We start from the raw sequence: 23677 nt of genomic DNA on the forward strand, positions 1-23677 counted from the left end.
TCTTCCTGAGGACTTGTATCTCGGCCTTCTCAATGCTTATGGTTGCTTTAGCCTACCATCGACTCTAACATGAAGATGGCCTTGGTACCTCTGAAAAGAATGTGATCTAATTGTCTATTCAGATAGGGCTGGATGGATGCCAGCGCATGTAGGACATATAGGATATGACCTTCCACGACAGCCTTTCAATTCAAATGAAAGGCAGATATGGTAGGAGAATTTCTCATTCAAAACAATCGGAAATACAGAGAAGTGTGTACAAGCTGCTTGCACACACTGTCTCTTCACACTCTTTTTTTCAACATTCGTTCTCTTTCACAAAAGCACACATGTGCACAAACCTGCACCCACAAACACGTGTGCGCGCATACACACGCACAAACACACACACACATTCACACACAGCATCTAAAAGCTCCTACGTCTGAATAGAGCCACAGCTCATTCCATATTCAGACTGGGATACTGCAGCCATGTAATCGCAAAGCTCTGGGGGAGGAAGTTCAAGCCTGGGAAGTCATCCCTCCCAAACAAATAAAGGCACGCTAAAGTACTGCACTGAGGCAGTGGGTGGTAGTTGTAGAAAACCCTTACAGTCCCTCTCCTGAACACTATCACTACAACACTTCTACCTAGTCCACTTCCTGTTTGATGTGGGTGTGTGCCTGTCTTGAGTGTGGTAATAAAGTGTGAATTGCATCCCTGTCTCCTACTGTTCCTTTCCGTCCTCTTACTGGGACACCGGGACAGTTGCACCTACTGTATATCTAAACCGGCACCTCTATCAGACACCACCACATGGTGGCACTCTTTTTCATTGTCTGGATAGATGCAATTGTCCTGGATTAGACCACTACTGACAGGATGCAGTTCATGCTGTATGCCATGCCCCAGACCAGGCGCACATGCCGGCGTGAATAGAAGGACTGGGGAGTCCAGCAGATCGAGGCCATAGAGAAGCCCCCCATGCGGATACTGTCCCCCTACTGCAACATTGTCACCATCAGGGACTGCACCTCTTGTCCTCGAGTACCACAGGATCGACCAACTGTGTCCTGTGTACCAGGTATTGCAGCAGCCTCGAATGGCTTGGGTGCCACGGCCACTGGTCCGGTCACCACTCACACATGTCAAGTGGCAACCGGCCCGCCAGCCAGTTCAGCTGCCACCTGGACTCCAGCATGTCCAGTGGTCACAAGAGCCCCAGGAGGTTCTTCAGCCAGTGCTCTCACCAGCTCCTTGGCACGTCAGGCACACACATTCACCAGGACTCCAGTATGTCCAGACAAATACGTAGCACGCTGCACTCCAGCAAACCATGCGGTCCCAACATGCCAGTCCGGCCAGCAGCTGCTAGAGTTAGAGCCAGGCCTGCCACCCAGACTGATGCCACGATGGATATCCATTCACACCCAGGTCGGCGCCGGAAGCAACCCAGCTCCCATAGCCAGTCCTTGAGCCAGCCAAGAAGTTACCAGAGCCTCAACCAGTCCTATCCAATGCGCTTCAGATGCCAAAACCGATGACAGAGGTGGAGCCAGACCTGTGACTGTCAGTGCTTGAGCCTGCCCCACGATGGCTACCGAGGCCCAAGTCTTCCAGCAGCTGGCTGAACTCCACTCCGCACCCCAGCCGGGGCCAACAAAAGCAGCACCTGAGCCAGTTGAGCCGTTGCCAGTGCTGCACCCTGCCCTATGACCAGCAGAGTTCAAAGAAGCAAAGACGATGCCAGAGCTGCAGCCCGACCAGCAGCCGCCAGTGATCCAACCTTATCAACCTGCAGGACCAGATTTGCAGCCACTGGTGCCCAAGCCACCACCTCAGACACTCCTGCTAGTGTCTCTCCTGGGCTAGACATGACCAGACTCAACTCCAGTGCTGGTCGCTACACTACCCTCTGCTCTTGCAGACCAGGTTGGCCTGGATCTAACACCCAAGCCGACTCCACAGTCAGAGTCCCAGTTGGCGTCCAATCCTTCACTATCTTTCCTGTACCTGCCAGCATCAGACCAGACCCCAGTTCTGGTCCTGATGTTCAATGCCGTCCCGCAGAACCAGTCCAGCACCAACCTGGGCCCATGACCAGACCGAGCACCAGCCCTGGGTCCAATGTCTGACCCTGTCCTGGACCTGTCGGCCGACTCAGCTCCAGTCATATGTCTGCCATCCATTCCTGCCTGCTGACGCCTCAGTACCAGATTCAGTGCCAGCCCTGGATCCACCTCCTGGACCAGATGTAGACCGGCCTCGGGCTCTGGACCTGGATAACCATCCAGGACCTGTGGGACTCTCAGCACTCTCTCCCTGTCCCTATCAAGTATGCCTAGCCTGCCTCAGTGGGATGGACATTATGGACATTATGAGTGCCTTGTCCCTTACTGACCATGGGGTGAAGGATTGAAGGATCCAAAGGCATAACGCGTGAGCGTAAAATAAGAGACAAAAAGTCAAATAGTTCCATTACCGTTTGTAGAAACATGTCAAACGATGTTTACAATCAATCCTTAGGGTCTTTTTAACATAAAACGTTGATAATTTTCCAACCGGACAATAGCGTATTCATTACAGAACAAAAAGAATGAGCAGCGCGCCAAACGTGCCTGCGCACTAAACAACTCACTGGTCCCAGGCAGTCCACTGATAGACTGAGCTCCTATTCTCTGCCCAGTAACAGGAGACGCATGAAACAAGTTTCTAAAGGCTGTTGATAGCCAATGGAAGCCTTAGGAAGTGCAAAATGACCCCACAGACACTGTAGTTTGAACAGGGATAGATAGAAGAACTACAAATCACTTCCTGGTTGGATTTTTCTCAGGTTTTTGCCTGCCATATGAGTTCTGTTATACTCACAGACATCATTCAAACAGTTTTAGAAACTTCAGAGTGTTTTCTATCCAAATCTACTAATAATATGCATATCTTAGTTTCTGGGAGTGAGTAGGAGGCAGTTTACTCTGGGCACGTCAGTCATCCAAGCGACTCAATACTGCCACCATCCATAAGAAGTTAAAGGACCCCCAAACGTGAGAGACATTGTGGTTAAATCTGATTTCCCACCAGAGAAAAGGGAAACTTTATTGGACAAGGTTCCGGAGGGTAATTACAAATGTGGCCAATGTCCTCAATGCAGCTTCATGTACAAACGCAACTCATTTACCCACCCCCGCACAGGACAAATATTTAAGATCAAGGGCCTGATTACCTGCATGTCCTCCAATGATATTTACATGTTGAAATGTTCTTGTGGTCTGTCTTACATAGGGAAAACCCATAGAAGCCTCAAGACATGGGTCAGTGAGCACCGCAACAATGTGTAAGGGCTATTTTACCAAGAAGGAGAGTGATGGAGTGCTGCATCAGATGACCTGGCCTCCACAATCCCCGACCTCAACCAAATTGAGATGGTTTGCGATGAGTCAGACCGCAGAGTAAAGGAAAAGCAGCCAACAAGTCTTGGCGGACAGAAGACACAGCTGAAGACACACATTCCCAGTGCAGTCAATGCTACCTGCTACATAGGCAGCATGAGCAGCACTCAACACATGCCTGGAGGCTTGTGTGCCTGGAGCGTATATTTAATCTCAGAGTTTATTTCCTATGAAGAAACTCTTGTCTCTGAAGAGTACACTACACGCATAATACAGCAACTTGTCATATGCCTCTGGTGTAAAAACAGAGACAGTACCAGTCAAAAGTTTAGACACCTACTCCTGCAAGGATTATTTCTTTATTTGTACCATTTTCTACATTGTAGAATAATAGTGAAGACATCAAAACTATGAAATATCACATATGTAATCTTGTAGTAACCAAAAAAGTGTTAAACAAATAAAAATATATTATATTTGAGATTCTTCAAAGTAGCCTCAAACCATCAAGCACTATGATGAAACTGGCTCTCATGAGTACCACCACAGGAAAGGAAGACCCAGAGTTACCTCTGCTACAGAGAATAAGTATATTGGAGTTACAAGTCTCAGAAATTGCAGCCCAAATAAATGTTTCACAGAGTTCAACTAACAGACACATCTCAACATCAACTGTTCAGAAGAGACTGTGTGAATCTGGCCTTCATGGTCGAATTGCTGCAAAGAAACCACTACTGAAGGACACCAATAAAAATAAGAAACTTCCTTAGGCCAAGAAACACAAGCAATGGACATTAGACCGGTGAAAATCTGTCCTGTGGTCTGATGAGTCCAAATTTGAGATTTTTGGTTCTAACTGCCGTGTCTTTGTGAGACGCAGAGTAGGTGAACAGATGATCTCTGCATGTGTGGTTCCCACCGTGAAGCATGGTGGAGGAGGTGTGATGGTGTGGGGGTGCTTTGATGGTGACACTGTCAGTGATTTATTTTGAATTCACGGCACACTTAGCTAGCATGGCTACCACAGCATTCTGCAGCGATACGCCATCCCATCTGGTTTGCGCTTAGTCGGACTATAATTCGTTTTTCAACAGGACAGTGACCTAAAACACACCTCCAGGCTGTGTAAGGGCTATTTGACCAAGAAGGAGAGTGATGGAGTGCTGCATCAGATGACCTGGCCTCCACAATCACCTGACCTCAACCCAATTGAGATGGTTTGCGATGAGTTGGACCACAGAGTGAAGGAAAAGCAGCCAACAAGTGCTCAGCATTTGTGGAAACTCCTTCAAGACTGTTGGAAAAGTATTCTAGGTGAGGCTGGTTGAGAGAATGTCAAGAGTGTGCAAAGCTGTCATCAAGTCAAAGGTGGCTACTTTGAAGAATGTCAAATATAACATATATTTTAATTTGTTTAACACTTTTTTGGTTACTACATGATTCCATATGTGTTATTTCATAGTTTGATGCGTTCACTATTATTCTACAAGTATGAAAATAGCAAAAATAAAGAAAAACCCTTGAATGAGTAGGTGTGTCCAAACTTTTGACTGGTACTGTATACTAAAATGAAAACAATGCCTTCCAATATGGAGAAAGTTATCGTGTTTTGTTTAAAACCTTGCAATAGGGGAAAAAGCAGAATGTTGTTTGAGAGTGACCCGTGTGTATAAGTAGTAGATTGAGAAGGTCTTCCTATTGGGAAATAGGGAGTTCTAGTTGAAGGAAACAGATTATGGAGACTAGTGAAAGTAACAAAGTGAATGGTAATTGGCTTTCAAATAGCAATCCAATAATGCAATATTTTAGTAATTTGAAGAAGCAAGACAGGGATTGAGCATTGCAATTTAAATAGAGGCCGCTCACTCTTAAATAGAGGCCGCCTGGTCCACTGCTCTCGTGTTTAAGTCATCTGTTGTTTGTGATTTAAGATAAGTTTCCTGTGGAACAATGTATACCCACCAATACACACTGACACAGTGGGGAAATTAGGGACAGTGTACAGAATTGTATATCAATGCAACAGGTCAAAAAGATTAAGATTAGAAGAGAGTTGTTTACTTTAGAAGGTGCCCAATTCAGCTTTACGGGACACAGTATCATCTGATGTGTCTGAAGTATAATTCTGTGAACTTGATTATATTTATTTTCTTTCTTCCAGGACTGATGGAATATCCGCTCCCTTTGAAAGGCTTCCTTAGGCAGGTGCCTTAAGAGAGCAGTTAAAAGTACCCGGATCTAGCTGTGAAGGGACCTCCCAAATGAAGCGTTTACTATGGTCCTTCACCACTTTTACCGTGAGACCTGAGGCCGAGCCAGCAACCTGAACACAGCAATCAGTTGAAGCTATCAACTGCCTTTTCACTCATGCCTTTTCTCACTGGAGTGCGACATGAGTCCACGTGCAGTGAGCATGGAGAGGGATCCCTTCCAAACCCATCAAATCAAATTTTATTTGTCACATGTGCCGAATACAACAGGTGTAGACCTTAAAGTGAAATGCTTACTTACAAGCCCTTAACCAACAATGCAGTTAAGAAAAATAAGTATTTACTAAAATAAACTGAAGTTAAAAAATCTAAAATAAAGGAGCAACAATAAAATAACAGTAGGGGGTACCGGTAAAGAGTCAATGTGTGGGGGCACAGGTCAATCGAGGTAATTGAGGTAGAGGTAAAGTGACTATGCATGGTTAATATATAGGGTGCAGCAGTAGCGGAAATATGGGGGTGGGGGGAGACAATGCAAATAGTCCAGGTAGCCATTTGATTGGCTGTTCAGGAGTCTTACGGCTTGGGGGTAGAAGCTGTTAAGAAGACTTTTGGACCTAGATCTGGCACTCCGGTACCGCTTGCCATGCGGTAGCAGAGCGAACAGTCTGACTAGGGTGGCTGGAGTCTTTGGCAATGTTTAGGGCCTTCCTCTGACAATGCCTGGTATAGAGGTCCTGGATGGCAGGAAGCTTGGCCCCAGTGACGTACTGGACCGTACACACTACCATCTGCAGTGCCTTGCCGTCAGAGGCCGAGCAGTTGCCATACCAGGCGGTGATGCAAACAGTCAGGATGCTCTCGATGGTGCAGCTGTAGAACTTTTTGAGGATCTGAGGACCCATGCCAAATCTTTTCAGTCTCCTGAGGGGGAAAGGCATTGTCATGCCCTCTTCACGACTGCCTTGGTGTGTTTAGACCATGATAGTTGGTGATGTGGACAACAAGGAACTTGAAGCTCTCAATCTGCTCCACTACAGCCCCATCGTTGAGAATGGGGGCGTGCTCGGTCCTCCTTTTCCTGTAGTCTACAATCATTTCATTTGTCATGATCACGTTGAGGGAGAGGTTGTTATCCTGGCACCACATTGCCAGGTCTCTGACCGCCTTATAGGCTGTCTCATTGTTGTCTGTGATCATCGGCAAACTTAATTGTGGTGTTGGAGTCGTGCTTGGCCATGCAGTCATGGGTGAACAGGGAGTACAGGAGGGGACTGAGGGGCCCCCCTGAGGGGCCCCCATGTTGAGGATCAGTGGGGCAGATGTCTTATTATCTACCCTTACCACCTGGGGGCGGCCTGTCAGGAAGTCCAGGATCCAGTTGCAGAGGGAGGTGTTTAGTCCCAGGGTCCTTAGCTTAGTGATTAGCTTTGAGGGCACTATGGTGTTAAACGCTGAGCTGTAGTCAATGAATAACATTCTCACATACAGTGGGGCAAAAAAGTATTTAGTCAGCCACCAATTGTGCAAGTTCTCCCACTTAACCTCTATGGGCTAGGCGGGACGAATTCGTCCCACCTACGTAACAGCCACTTGAAGCCTGTGGCGCGATTTTCAAAACCTTAAAAATCCTATTACTTCAATTTCTCAAACATATGACTATTTTACAGCTATTTAAAGACAAGACTCTCGTTAATCTAACCACACTGTCCGATTTCAAAAAGGCTTTACAACGAAAGCAAAACATTAGATTATGTCAGCAGAGTACCAATCCAGAAATAATCAGACACCCATTTTTCAAGCTAGCATATAATGTCACAAAAACCCAGAAGACAGCTAAATGCAACACTAACCTTTGATGATCTTCATCAGATGACAACCCTAGGACATTATGTTATACAATACATGCATGTTTTGTTCAATCAAGTTCATATTTATATCAAAAACCAGCTTTTTACATTAGCATGTGACGTTCAGAACTAGCATACCCCCCGCAAACTTCCGGGGAATTCGCAAAAATTTTACTAAATTACTCACGATAAACGTTCACAAAAAGCATAACAATTATTTTAAGAATTATAGATACAGACCTCCTCTATGCACTCGATATGTCCGATTTTAAAATAGCTTTTTGGTGAAAGCACATTTTGCAATATTCTAAGTACATAGCCCAGGCATCACGGGCTAGCTATTTAGACACACGGCAAGTTTAGCACTCACCATAATCATATTTACTATTATAAAAGTTTGATTACCTTTTGTTGTCTTCGTCAGAATGCACTCCCAGGACTGCTACTTCAATAACAAATGTTGGTTTGGTCCAAAATAATCCATCGTTATATCCGAATAGCGGCGTTTTGTTCGTGCGTTCCAGACACTATCCGAAATGGTAAAGAAGGGTCCCGCGCATGGCGCAATTCGTGACAAAAAAATTCTAAATATTCCATTACCGTACTTCGAAGCATGTCAACCGCTGTTTAAAATCAATTTTTATGCCATTTTCTCGTAGAAAAGCGATAATATTCCGACCGGGAATCTCCTTTTCGGCAAACAGAGGAAAAAATCACAAAGACGGGGGCGGTCAGGTCATGCGCCTAAGCCCAGAGTCCCTTGATTGGCCACTTGAGAAAGGCGATAATGTGTTTCAGCCTGGGGCTGGGATGACGACATTCAGGTTTTTCCCGGGCTCTGAGCGCCTATGGACGACGTAGGAAGTGTCACGTTAGAGCAGAGATCCTTAGTAAAAGATAGAGATGGCAAAGAAGTTCCAGAAATGGTCAGACAGGCCACTTCCTGTAAAGGAATCTCTCAGGTTTTGACCTGCCATTTGAGTTCTGTTATACTCACAGACACCATTCAAACAGTTTTAGAAACTTTAGGGTGTTTTATATCCATATGTAATAAGTATATGCATATTCTAGTTACTGGGTAGGAGTGGTAACCAGATTAAATCGGGTACGTTTTTTATCCAGCCGTGTCAATACTGCCCCCTAGCCCTAACAGGTTAAAAAGATGAGAGAGGCCTGTAATTTTCATCATAGGTACACTTCAACTATGACAGACAAAATGAGAAAAAGAATTCCGGAAAATCACATTGTAGGATTTTTAATGAATTTATTTACAAATTATGGTGGAAAATAAGTATTTGGTCAATAACAAAAGTTTATCTCAATACTTTGTTATATACCCTTTGTTGGCAATGACACAGGTCAAACGTTTCTGTAAGTCTTCACAAGGTTTTCACACACTGTTGATGGTATTTTGGCCCATTCCTCCATGCAGATCTCCTCTAGAGCAGTGATGTTTTGGGGCTGTCGCTGGGCAACACGGACTTTCAACTCCCTCCAAAGATTTTCTATGGGGTTGAGATCTGGAGACTGGCTAGGCCACTCCAGGACCTTGAAATGCTTCTTACGAAGCCACTCCTTCGTTGCCCGGGCGGTGTGTTTGGGATCATTGTCATGCTGAAAGACCCAGCCACGTTTCATCTTCAATGCCCTTGCTGATGGAAGGAGGTTTTCACTCAAAATCTCACGATACATGGCCCCATTCATTCTTTCCTTTACACGGATCAGTCGTCCTGGTCCCTTTGCAGAAAAACAGCCCCAAAGCATGATGTTTCCACCCCCATGCTTCACAGTAGGTATGGTGTTCTTTGGATGCAACTCAGCATTCTTTGTCCTCCAAACACGACGAGTTGAGTTTTTACCAAAAAGTTATATTTTGGTTTCATCTGACCAAATGACATTCTCCCAATCCTCTTCTGGATCATCCAAATGCTCTCTAGCAAACTTCAGATGGGCCTGGACATGTACTGGCTTAAGCAGGGGGACACGTCTGGCACTGCAGGATTTGAGTCCCTGGCGGCGTAGTGTGTTACTGATGGTAGGCTTTGTTACTTTGGTCCCAGCTCTCTGCAGGTCATTCACTAGGTCCCCCCGTGTGGTTCTGGGATTTTTGCTCGCCGTTCTTGTGATCATTTTGACCCCACGGGGTGAGATCTTGCTTGGAGCCCCAGATCAAGGGAGATTACCAGTGGTCTTGTATGTCTTCCATTTCCTAATAATTGCTCCCACAGTTGATTTCTTCAAACCAAGCTGCTTACCTATTGCAGATTCAGTCTTCCCAGCCTGGTGCAGGTCTACAATTTTGTTTCTGGTGTCCTTTGACAGCTCTTTGGTCTTGGCCATAGTGGAGTTTGGAGTGTGACTGTTTGAGGTTGTGGACAGGTGTCTTTTATACTGATAACAAGTTCAAACAGGTGCCATTAATACAGGTAACGAGTGAAGGACAGAGGAGCCTCTCAAAGAAGAAGTTACAGGTCTGTGAGAGCCAGAAATCTTGCTTGTTTGTAGGTGACCAAATACTTATTTTCTACCATAATTTGCAAATAAATTCATTAAAAACCCTACAATGTGATTTTCTGGATTTTTTTTCTCATTTTGTCTGTCATAGTTGACGTGTACCTATGATGAAAATTACAGGCCGCTCTCATCTTTTTAAGTGGGAGAACTTGCACAATTGGTGGCTGACTAAATACTTTTTTGCCCCACTGTATGTGCTCTTTTTGTCCACGTGGGAAAGGGCAGTGTGGAGTGCAATAGAGATTGCATCATCTGTGGATCTGTTTGGGGTGGTATGCACATTGGAGTGGGTCTAGGGTTTCTGGGATAATGGTGTTGATGTGAGCCATGACCAGCCTTTCAAAGCACTTCATGGCTACAGACATGGTTACCTTGGTGTTCTTGGGCACAGGGACTATGCTGATCTGCTTGAAACATGTTGGTATTACAGACTCGGTCACGGACAGGTTGAAAATGTCAGTGAAGACACTTGCCAGTTGGTCAGCACATTTTCAGAGTACACGTCCTGGTAATCCGTCTGGCCCCGCAGCCTTGTGAATGTTGACCTGTTTAAAGGTCTTACTCACATCGGCTATAGAGAGCGTGATCACACAGTCGTCCGGAACAGCTGATGCTCTCATGCATGCTTCAGTGTTGCTTGCCTCGAAGCGAGCATAGAAGTTATTTAGCTCGTCTGGTATGCTCGTGTCACTGGGCAATTTGCGGCTGTGCTTCCCTTTGTAGTCAGTAATAGCCACATCCGACGAGAATCTGAGGCGGTGTAGTACGACTCAATCTTAGTCCTGTATTGACGCTTTGCCTGTTTGATGGCTCGTCGGAGGGCATAGCGGATTTCTTATAAGCGTACGGGTTAAAGTCCCGCTCCTTGAAAGCGGCAGCTCTACCCTTTAGCTCTGTGCGGATGTTGCCGGTACTCCATGGCTTCTGGTTGGGGTATGTATGTACAGTGAGGGGAAATAAGTATTTGACCCCCTCTCAATCAGAAAGATTTCTGGCTCCCAGGTGTCTTTTATTCAGGTAACAAGCTGAGATTAGGAGCACACTCTTAACCTGTTAGGGCTAGGGGGCAGTATTTGCACGGCTGGATAAAAAAATGTCCCCGATTTAATCTGGTTACTAATCCTACCCAGTAACTAGAATATGCATATACTTATTATATATGGATAGAAAACACCCTAAAGTTTATAAAACTGTTTGAATGGTGTCTGTGAGTATAACAGAACTCATTTGGCAGGCAAAACCCTGAGACATTTTCTGACAGGAAGTGGATACCTGATGTGTTGTATTACCTTTAAACCTATGCCATTGAAAAACACAGGGGCTGAGGAATATTTTGGCACTTCCTATTGCTTCCACTAGATGTCACCAGCCTTTACAAAGTGTTTTGAGTCTTCTGGAGGGAGATCTGACCGAACAAGAGCCATGGAACGATGATGGCCCATTAGACACCTGGCGAGCGAGTTCATGTTGGGTACCCTCGTTCCAATACGTTATAAAAGAGAATGCATTCGTCCACCTTGAATATTATTCATGTTCTGGTTAAAAAAGGCCCTAATGATTTATGCTATACAACGTTTGACATGTTTGAACGAACGTAAATATATTTTTTCCCCTCGTTCATGAAGTGAAGTCCGGCGGGCTTAGATCATGTGCTAACAAGACGGAGATTTTTGGACATAAATGATGAGCTTTTTTGAACAAAACTACATTCGTTATGGACCTGTGATACCTGGAAGTGACATCTGATGAAGAGAATCAAAGGTAATGGATTATTTACATAGTATTTTCGATTTTAGATCTCCCCAACATGACGGCTAGTCTGTATCGCAACGCTTATTTTTCTGGGCGCAGTGCTCAGATTATTGCAAAGTGTGATTTCCCAGTAAGGTTATTTTTAAATCTGGCAAGTTGATTGCGTTCAAGAGATGTAAATCTATAATTCTTTAAATGACAATATAATATTTTACCAATGTTTTCTAATTTTAATTATTTAATTTGTGGTGCTGACTTGACTGCCGGTTATTGGAGGGAAACGATTTCCTCAACATCAATGCCATAGTAAAACGCTGTTTTTGGATATAAATATGAACTTGATAGAACTAAAAATGCATGCATTGTCTAACATAATGTCCTAGGAGTGTCATCTGATGGAGATTGTAAAAGGTTAGTGCATCATTTTAGCTGGTTTTATGGTTTTGGTGACCCTGTCTTTGAATTGACAAAACATTACACACAACGCTTGTAAATGTACTGTCCTAACATACTCTAAATTTATGCTTTCGCCGTAAAACCTTTTTGAAATCGTAAAACGTGGTTAGATTAAGGAGATGTTTATCTTTCAAAGGGTGTAAAATAGTTGTATGTTTGAAAAATTTGAATTTTGACATTTATTTGGATTCAAATTTGCCGCTCTTGAAATGCACCTGCTGTTGATGGAGTGCACCACGGGTGGGACGCTTGCGTCCCACCTAGCCCATAGAGGTTAAAGGGAGTGCTCCTAATCTCAGCTTGTTACCTGTATAAAAGACACCTGTCCACAGAAGCAATCAATCAATCAGATTCCACTCTCCACCATGGCCAAGACCAAAGAGCTCTCCAAGGATGTCAGGGACAAAATTGTAGACCTACACAAGGCTGGAATGGGCTACAAGACCATCGCCAAGCAGCTTGGTGAGAAGGTGACAACAGTTGGTGCGATTATTCGCAAATGGAAGAAACACAAAAGAACTGTCAACTCCCTTGGCCTGGGGCTCCATGCAAGATCACACCTCGTGGAGTTGCAATGATCATGAGAACGGTGAGGAATCAGCCCAGAACTACACGGGAGGATCTTGTCAATGAGCTCAAGGCAGCTGGGACCATAGTCACCAAGAAAACAATTGGTAACACACTACGCCGTGAAGGACTGAAATCCTGCAGCGTCCGCAAGGTCCCCCTGCTCAAGAAAGCACATATACATGCCCGTCTGAAGTTTGCCAATGAACATCTGTATGATTCAGAGGACAACTGGGTGAAAGTGTTGTGGTCAGATGAGACCAAAATGGAGCTCTTTGGCATCAACTCAACTCGCCGTGTTTGGAGGAGGAGGAATGCTGCCTATGACCCCAAGAACACCATCCCCACCGTCAAACATGGAGGTGGAAACATTATGCTTTGGGGGTGTTTTTCTGCTAAGGGGACAGGACAACTTCACCGCATCAAAGGGACGATGGGCGGGCCATGTACTGTCAAATCTTGGGTGAGAACCTTCCCTCAGCCAGGGCATTGAAAATGGGTCGTGGATGGGTATTCCAGCATGACAATGACCCAAAACACACGGCCAAGGCAACAAAGGAGTGGCTCAAGAAGAAGCACATTAAGGTCCTGGAGTGGCCTAGCCAGTCTCCAGACCTTAATCCCATTGAAAATCTGTGGAGGGAGCTGAAGGTTCGAGTTGCCAAACGTCAGCCTCAAAACCTTAATGACTTGGAGAAGATCTGCAAAGAGGACTGGGACAAAATCCCCCCTGAGATGTGTGCAAACCTGGTGGCCAACTACAAGAAACGTCTGACCTCTGTGATTGCCAACAAGGGTTTTGCCACCAAGTACTAAGTCATGTTTTGCAGTGGGGTCAAATACTTATTTCCCTCATTAAAATGCAAATCAATTTATAAAATTTTTGACATGCGTTGTTCTGGATTGTTTTTGTTATTCTGTCTCTCACTGTTCAAATAAACCTACCATTAAAATTATAGACTGATCATTTCTTTGTCAGTGGGCAAACGTACAAAATCAGCAGGGGATCAAATACTTTTTCCCCTCACTGTATGGTCACTCTTGGGACGACATCATTGATGCACTTATTGATGAAGCCAGGTCTCATGCTGCTGGTCTACTGGTAGGAAAATGGACAAGACATAATGGACTGTAAAGAACAGTGGCGGCTCAGGTGAGAGACATTATCAAGGGCTATCCACTTTGAACATGTGCCATTAGGAGGACAAACTGAAACACTATCTGAAGAAGAACATGAACAAACGCCAGAAGGATGAGTGCCGTGAAGGAGGGGGGTGGTCAACCGTGCCCGTAATTTATTTAGCTTATCCAAAATTGTTAATTTGGGGTATCAGGTTGATTGTGGAGGTCTGCACACTGTGAAATGTATAGTAATTTAGACTAAGAATGCATTGAGATACCATCCTGTCATTACCACAAATGGAGGCCATGATGAGTTAATTCTAGAAAAATAAGTTCAATTTAAATGTATATTCTGCCAGTGACAGTGTGAGGGTCTTACATTAAAGTGATAGAACCAACATGAAGCACTAAGGACTGTCATTCTAAATTTGGGTTGGATAATTCATCAATAGTTATAATAATGATTTGGAAAGGCGAGGCTTCTAGAGACAGAACTGTGCCCTAAAAAGTGAGGAAAGCCACATGATTGTAGCTTGAGCTAACCTTTCCCCAATCTCATTCTTATCAAGGTTGGTGTGAAACTGTTATAACGTGTTCTCTCTCATCCCTGTGAAATGCTATTAACATTTTATAAGGCGATCTGTGCCTCACTGGCTGATAAGAATTCAGCAGCTATCATGTTTTCTGTTCCTCCAGAGGATGGTGAAACTAATAAGCTGCCAACTCTGGATGAGCTCCCATTTCCCCCTATAGATACGGACGATGTGTAATGATTGAAGGTTGCTGTCATTTAACAAGAAATGTTAAACAACAGGGTTTTATGTTTTGACTAAGTTGATGTCCCAGGGCCAGTGAAAAACATGGGTCAATCCAAACCCAATTATGGTCAGATATGGAAATAATGGTTAACACAGATTTATTCAACTCTGAATATACAGATCCCTAGTGTGTGTGTATTTTTGATACTTTATTATGATTATAGTATAACCATACTAATTGGATTGTACAACCGAGAATGAAAGGCTTGAAATGATGAAGTCTTTTTTTCTGTGTTGATTTCCCTTAATTTAATAGGAGTATAGAAAATGTTGATATAGAAGCTCAAATCTAAATGCTTAATGATTATTATCACACAAGTGATAAGAGGATGGAATGTGATGGACATTTATACATGTGCTTTCTTATAACAAATGTCTGTGTTCTATTTATGTGCTGTTCTAATAACCAATTTCTGTGTTCATGCAAGTGACTGAACGAATCCTCACTTTTCAGTATCTGCAATTTGGCAGTACGCCCAGACCTTGTTTTGAAAATGAAAGATGTCTCAGCTTAGAGAGAAGAAGCCTTGTGAGGTATTGGTCTGCCACATGTTACGAACCAGTATTGGTCAGTCACATGAATGAAACAAAACGGTAATGATGAATTAATCATGCAAATATAACTTCTGTGTATAGCCGTAGAGCAGACAGCAGAGCTTCTGACAGACGTTCACTATGGTGCTGTCACGTCCTGACCAGCAGATGGAGCTGTTGTAGTAGTTTTGGGGTCAGGACGTGGCAGTCTTGTGTGTGTGATTGTTCTGTGTTGGTCTTGTGACTCCTGATCAGGAACAGCTGGGGATCGTTGTTCCTGATTGGGAGTCATATATGTAGGAGTATGTTTGTCACTTGGTTTTGTGGGTAGTTGTTTTTGCACTGCGTTGGTGAGCCTGCAAAACTGTTTAGTGTTGTGGTTATCATTTATTGTTTTGTCAAGTGGATGCTTTACTCTTTTTTTGTTAATTAAAATATGAGTATCCACAACTCCGCTGCATTTTGGTCTTCCCTGCAACACAACGAAGAATTTTGTGACAGGTGCATTAAGTTGGTTGGAATCTCTCCAGTGCGCTGTCAATAAACAATGACTAATATAAGATTGACTGAGTGTCCCTGTGTAAGAATTTCCACAACAGCAAATCCAGGTACTTTCCGCTGGAGTTATAGGCAAACTCATGGAAAACAGAAAAGAAAACGCTGCACATGCTCCCAGGTGATATTTATTTATAACAATGTTTCAACCCTTAGGTCTTCATCAGGCATCCATATCCCAGGTGGGGGGTGGAAGGTCCTATATGTGACCCGTTTCAAGAAACTAGGCGTATGTCGCGGGTCACTACTTCACAGGAGAGGCGTTTATACGTAAGCTTTTAAAAAAAATGTTTTTATCAAAATGTTTTTGGGGGTCATAAATGCCTTCTCGAACATGTGAACTTTCACATGCCTTAATAACAAACTTGTATGCCATCTGTAAATATGAATAAAATATTTCAATTTGTCTAGTTGTTTTTTTTTTTACAAGCCGTGTTTCGTTAAAGCCTATTTATTTTTGTTACAAGCCATGTTTCGTTAAAGGCTGTGTAAAGTTCATTTGTTTCAATGTACCGGTAGGCACCTGCGGCTTATTTATGATCAAAATATATATATTTTTTTAATTCAGTGGGTGCGGCTTATATTCAGGTACGCTCAATAGTCCGGAAATTACGGTACATGACCCATCAAGTTAGCCAGGTGTGTCTGACGGTGATTACGTCTGTCTATTGTATAATAACGGCAAAATATTTGTTTCTGGAATTTGTCTTTCAGCATCAGTAGAACACACCTGACTCTCTTCCACCAGTCATTCAAGGAGAATGGTCTAATGTCTCCCATCAAAAAGAGAGCTGGTCGAGGGCAAGCACAGCTTACATTGAAGCATGAGGACGAGTGGTGAACGTGATCAGCTACACAGAGGATAATGCAATAGTGTTATAAGGACGCCAGCCAGGACACAAACACTTTGGTGGAAAGCTGCTGCCATCCCATGTGACAAAAGCAGCAGTGTGGCGTCTCTACAAGGAATTGAACACTTGGTATGTAAAGCATAAACAACACGTTTTCATTATTTAACTGACCAACATGACTGGCACTACTTTTATTGATCTCACATTATTTCTGTATTTTCCAGAGGTACGTGTAGTCGGGCTGTGTGTTATCATTTTAACTTCCAGTTTCCAAGATGACGTTTCTGTATGCAGTGCTGCTGCTCTGCACATTTGTAGGTAAGTGAAACTTACATGATAATGATGCATTACAAAATGATATCACGTTTTACATTACATTTTCTTTTCATTAACCTATCTTAATGTTATTTTGTTGTTTGCAGGTGCACTATCCTTCTGACCCTATGCAGCCAGGTCCCATCTACTTCTTAACTCCTCGCAGGTGTGGCTTGTTTGGTGTCTGCTGTGAAGAAATACCACAAGTAGTCAACTAATTGATTGATGTAGGCATGTCATCCAGCAAAGGCAGCAGCGCAGTCACCAACTACATGCACCATTTCTTCACCAACTACGGAGTTGTGGAAACACGTGTGGACCTGAATTGTGATAGCTGCAGTGGCCAAAACAAGAACAATTTGGTGCTCTGGTATTGTGCCTGGCGGACCATGCACAAGCTCCACCACAGTCTGGACCTTCACTTCCTGATCACAGGCCACACCAAGTTTGCCCCCGACTGGTGCTTCAGCCTCATCAAGCAGCGCTTCAGAAAGACCAGAGTGAACACTTTGTCTGAGATTTATTGGTGTTGTGAAGGACAGCACTGTGACAGGGGTCAACATCCCACAGCTGGTTGGACTGGAGGATGATACGGTGCTGGTGGAAAGCTATGGCTGGCAACAACACCTGACTCCGTACTTCAGGCCGCTGTCACAGTTCAAGCAGTACCAGCACTTCAGGTGAATATCCTTTTCAGGGCATTGTATGAGGTTGTTCTTCTTATCTAAACTTGGGAGATGAATTGATGTTGTGCAAGGTTGAAATGTCTTAATTCTTTTAGTTATTTCCTGTTTTACAGCTTCGATGCTCCGGAGCCTGGTGTTGTTGTCGCCAAGGAGCATTCTCAGTCGGGACCAGGTTTCAGCTGCTGCGCAACGCTGATCCTTCCTCCCATAGATGGTCTGCCTGTACAAGCACCACCTGGACTGGACACAGCTAGACACATTTATATTTTTGAGAAGATCAGGGAGTTTTGCGACGAAGAGGCTATGAACATCACATGCCCTGCACCAAAGTCAAGGGCAGGACAGAAACAGGCTCTCCGAATGTAGATTCCCTTGTTCATGCATGGTTCGGATGGATCAGTCATCAGTACTATCTGCAGTGCCTCTATTCACATGACTCTCTCCTAACACACACGCCATACACTGCTGCTATATTATTTATTTATCCTGCTGCTCAGCCACTTTACCTCTGATTGTGTGCATACAACTACTTCATCTATCACTATTGTTTGTGTACATACTGTATATTGACACTATCTATTTCTGATATTACTACTATATAAGTAACCATTTGGCAGTACCGTTTACACCTTCTGTAGAGACCCATCCACTTGGCAAGATGTGGCTGAGGGTTATAGCATTTCTTTCACATGACCCATCAATTCAGACAAGTGTGTCTGGGTAAGCGTCATCTAATATGTATTAAATATTTTTCTGGACACTCTGTTTACCTGGAATTTTTTGTTATTGTAGACTACTACCACTTTTAGTCTTAATCTTTACTACACGACCTCACATGTGAATCCTTAAAGAGATGGGCGGGGCTAGCTTAAAAGGGTGTGAACAATGCTGAATGGGTGTAGACAAAGGAGAGCTCTCCAGTAGGTACCAAAATATTCAAAGGCCATTTTCTCAAAAGTGAGTTTACAAGTTTGTCAACTTTCAAACCAGAATTACTTCTCCATTGTTCCTCAAATGCGGCAGGTAGCCTAGTGGTTAGAGCGTTGGGCCAGTAACCGAAAGGTTGCTAAACCGAATCCCCTGTTCCTAGGCCGTCATTGTAAATAAGAATTTGTTCTTAACTGACTTGCCTTGTTAAATAAAGGTAAAATAAAAAAATGCAGTGTATGATATACCATTTTGTAGCTCAGAGTCTCTACTTCTATCCATTGTAAAACACACAATTTCAAATGTTGCTACATAAGACCGATTTGAGCCGGTCGGTCACATATATAGGGGCAGTACTCAGTGACATCACTTCCTGACATGCAGAACAGGCCACATTTATCAGATATGTAATTAATCAAGGGATTCAGATTTTTCCACCTAATTTTATGCCTGACATCTACATGTTTTAACAGAATGCACAGGTGTCTTGAAGAAAACTACGCATGATTACATAACAGAACTACATAACCAGTAGAAATACATTTGTCTTCTCTTTGCTGTGGTGGTCACATCTCTCATCTCTATACATCCCCATTCCTATGCCGCAGGAGACACCTGCCTGGCATCTGGCAAATTAGGTGTCTGTTAACACTAGAAATGAATGGCCTTTCAGTCTATAAGTATCCGCTAGAGAACGTTGCCGGGCATCCCCTTTAGCATACGCATCAGATGCATATCAACCTGCAAGATGCGCAAACATAAGCACCAAGGCTTGATAAATAGTGCATCAACAATTGTAAAGGATGAATTGCAATTATTAGTGGAAATATATCCATCTAAAAATACAACTAAAATAGTTAAGATAGACTCAAGGATATGTTTTGTTTAATTCCACAAAGTCCTAGTGAAAAATGTAAGCCTATAGCCTATTTTAGTTTCCCTTACAATAAAAACACTACAGTGTAATTCATTTGATCAAGTTTAATTGTAGATTCAACCAGTGACAACATTCATTCAGTGAGGAGAGAGACGCATGGGTACCAATGCCCTTTGGCACATTTGTCTTATTTAAAAAATTCTGACTGAGCAATATAAATATTTAGGAAAAGTCAGGGAAGGAGGAGGGCATCGCAATTTTTTGGGGCATTTTATTTTATTTTTTACAAAATCAGACGTCGGTGGCTGTTGGCCTAAGACAGTTCTAGTGTTAATGTCATGTCCTAGGCAAAGGTTTCTACCTGAAGAGGTAGTAATTGAAGGGCATCCCCTCTTTGGAAATGAGATCAGGCATTAGTAATGCGCTTCCAAGCCTGTCCCATACTCTCTCCCTCTCACTTTACTTCCTGTCCTCCTCTTGGGCTGGCTTTAGTATTCATCTGGTGCGCTACCTCTATCCTGACCCTATCCTCCAGGGAGCAGGATTAAAGAGGGATGACTGCTTGTAAAGGAGTGTGGGATACAGGATGTGCGTTAAGGGATACCACCTCTAGATCTCTGGAGCTAAAGAAGTTGAATTTACTGATCTTTAGAGAATTGCCCCCTTTTGACACTCAGAAACACAACCGTGGCAATGTGTTTGCACCATCTATTTTCCAATTGGGTGCAGTCTGCACAGATTTGACAAGGACATACAGTGCCTTCAGAAAGTATTCACACCACTTGACTTTTTACACATTTTGTTGTGCTACAGCCTCAATTTAAAATGGATTAAATATAGCTTTTTCTTTATCACTGGCCTACACACAATACCCCATAATGTCAAAGTGGAATTGTGTTTGAATTTTTTTTAATACTAATTAAAAAAACATTTAAAGCTGAAATGTGTTGTGTCAATCAGTATTCATCCCCTTTGTTATGGAAAGCCTAAATAAGTTCAGGAGTAAAAATTTGCTGAACATAGTGGTGGCTGCATCATGTTATGGGTATGCTTGTAATTGTTAAAGGACTGGGGAGTTTTTCAGGAGAAAAAAAAATGGAATGGATCTAAGCACAGACAAAATTCAGTCTGATACAGTCTGAATTCCCTTTTCAGCAGGACAATAACCTAGACAATAACCTAGAACACAAGGTCAACTCTACACTGGAGTTGCTTACCAAGAAGACAGTGAATGTTTGAGAGGTCAAGTTAAAGTTTTGACTTAAATCTACTTCAAAATCTATGGCAAGACCTGAAAATGGTTGTCTAGCAATGATTTGACAACCAATTTGACAGAGCTTGAAGAATTTTGAAAATAATAATGGGCAAATGTTACACAATCCAGTTGTGGAAAGCTCTTAGAGACTTACTCAGAAAGACCCACAGCTGTAATCGCTGCCAAAGGTGCTTCCCCTCTCTCCACTGGGATTCTCTGCCTCTAACCCTATTACTGGGGCTGAGTCACTGGCTTACTGGTGTTCTTCCATGCCGTCCCTAGGAAGGGTGCATCGCTTGAGTGGGTTGTGTCACTGACGTGGTTTTCCTGTCTGGGTTGGCGCCCCCCCTTGGGTTGTGCCGTGGCGGAGATCTTTGTGGGCTATACTCGGCCTTGTCTCAGGATGGTAAGTTGGTGGTTGAAGATATCCCTCTAGTGGTGTGGGGGCTGTGCTTTTGCAAAGTGGGTGGGGTTATATCCTGCCTGTTTGGCCCTGTCCGGGGGTATCATCGGATGGGGCCACAGTGTCTCCTGACCCCTCCTGTCTCAGCCTCCAGTATTTATGCTGCAGTAGTTTATGTGTCGGGGGGCTAGGGTCAGTCGGTTATATCTGGTGTGTTTCTCCTGTCTTATCCGGTGTCCTGTGTGAATTTAAGTATGCTCTCTCTAATTCTTTCTTTCTTTCTCTCTTTCTTTCTTTCTCTCTCTCGGAGGACCTGAGCCCTAGGACCATGCCTCAGGACTACCTGGCATGATGACTCCTTGCTGTCCCCAGTCCACCTGGCCGTGCTGCTGCTCCAGTTTCACCTGTTCTGCCTGCGGCCATGGAACCCTGACCTGTTTACCGGACGTGCTACCTGTCCCAGACCTGCTGTTTTCAATTCTCTAGAGACAGCAGGAGCGGTAGAGATACTTTCAATGATCGGCTATGAAAAGCCAACTGACATTTACTCTTGAGGTGCTGACTTGTTGCACCCTCGACAACTACTGTGATTATTATTATTTGACCATGCTGGTCATTTATGAACATTTGAACATATTGGCCATGTTCTGTTATAATCTCCACCCGGCACAGCCAGAAGAGGACTGGCCACCCCTCATAGCCTGGTTCCTCTCTAGGTTTCTTCCTAGGTTTTGGCCTTTCTAGGGAATTTTTCCTAGCCACCGTGCTTCTACACCTGCATTGCTTGCTGTTTGTGGTTTTAGGCTGGGTTTCTGTTCAGCACTTTGAGATATCAGCTGATGTAAGAAGGGCTATATAAATAAATTTGACTTACATTTACGTCATTTAGCAGACGCTATTATCCAGAGCGACTTACAAATTGGTGCATTCACCTTATGATATCCAGTGGAACAACCACTTTACAATAGTAGATCTATATCTTTTTTTTTGGGGGGGGGGGGGGGTTAGAAGGATTACTTTATCCTATCCCAGGTATTCCTTAAAGAGGTGGGGTTTCAGGTGTCTCCGGAAGGTGGTGATTGACTCCGCTGTCCTGGCGTCGTGAGGGAGCTTGTTCCACCATTGGGGTGCCAGAGCAGCGAACAGTTTATGCTGGGCTGAGCGGAAACTGTGCTTCCTCAGAGGTAGGGGGGCCAGCAGGCCAGAGGTGGATGAACGCAGTGCCCTTGTTTGGGTGTAGGGACTGATCAGAGCCTGAAGGTACGGAGGTGCCGTTCCCCTCACAGCTCCGTAGGCAAGCACCATGGTCTTGTAGCAGATGCGAGCTTCAACTGGAAGCCAGTGGAGTGTGCGGAGGAGCGGGGTGATGTGAGAGAACTTGGGAAGGTTGAACACCAGACGGTCTGCGGCGTTCTGGATGAGTTGTAGGGGTTTAATGGCACAGGCAGGGAGCCCTGCCAACAGCGAGTTGCAGTAATCCAGACGGGAGATGACAAGTGCCTGGATTAGGACCTGCGCCGCTTCCTGTGTAAGGCAGGGTCGTACTCTGCGAATGTTGAAGAGCATGAACCTACAGGATCGGGTCACCGCCTTGATGTTAGCGGAGAATGACAGGGTGTTGTCCAGGGTCACACCAAGGCTCTTAGCACACAATGGAGTTGTCAACCGTGATGGCGAGATTTGATTCTACAAAGTATTTACTCAGGGGTGTGAATACTTATGTAAATTAGATATTTCTCGATTTCACTTTCAATAAATTTGCAAAGATTTCTAAAAACCTGTTTTCACTTTGTCATTATGTGGTATTGTGTGTAGATGGGTGAGAAGAAAATCAAATAAATCCATTCTGTCCCACAACAAAATGGCGAATAAGTCAAGGGGTATGAATACTTCCTGAAGGCACTGTATGTGTGTGTGCGTAAATCGTCTTTCCCCTCACCAAGAGGAGGGCTCCTGAAGGGAGGATCAACTCAGCAGCCATCATTTTCATCAATTATTGAAAGGCTGGCGTGCGTTGAGAGAAGGAGGCCCCCATGTTGGACTGGGCTTTACGCACTGCGTTGATTGCAGTATGAAGATAGTTATCACTCAGCCTAATTGGAATTAGATGCCAATAACAAAGAGGCTTACAGGAGCTTAATGATAAAAGGCCCCTTTAAAGAAAGAAAAAAAAACATCCACCCACAAACAGCTCTCTGATTTCATCTGCGTCCCCCATCCCTTCTTTCCATTCCATAACTTTGCTTACAGCGCTCTTTAACACACAATCTGTGATGCATAGTGTAATGTATATACACTTTGCTCATTTATTAATAATCTCTTTCTTTTAAGTTATGCTCTTTGAATTGTGCTCGAGGTGACTAACCTTTTGTATGAATTAAGGAGAAAATCAATTTAGAGGCGCAAGCATTAAAACGATGTACAAAATGTTCGAAATGATCTCTTGCATCTTTTACAAATAACATCCAGGGGTAGCTTGCTGCACTGCTGTTTTAATTCCATAATAAATTGGCACGTGGCCAAGGCGTGGTCGTCTTCATCATCCTGTTATGATTCTGTCCCAATAATTACACACTGCAGTTTCATGCTAGATGGGAGGAATATACAGAGTCCTTTG

General features: G+C 43.8%; 1 pseudogene; it reads right to left on the reverse strand.

Annotated features, from left to right (window-relative positions):
* Positions 1 to 23677, reverse strand: part of LOC106611537 (GPI ethanolamine phosphate transferase 2-like) — a 146262-nt pseudogene that overhangs the window by 1678 nt on the left and 120907 nt on the right.

This window comes from Salmo salar, chromosome ssa09, assembly GCF_905237065.1.
Source record: "Salmo salar chromosome ssa09, Ssal_v3.1, whole genome shotgun sequence".
Lineage (NCBI taxonomy): Eukaryota > Metazoa > Chordata > Actinopteri > Salmoniformes > Salmonidae > Salmo > Salmo salar.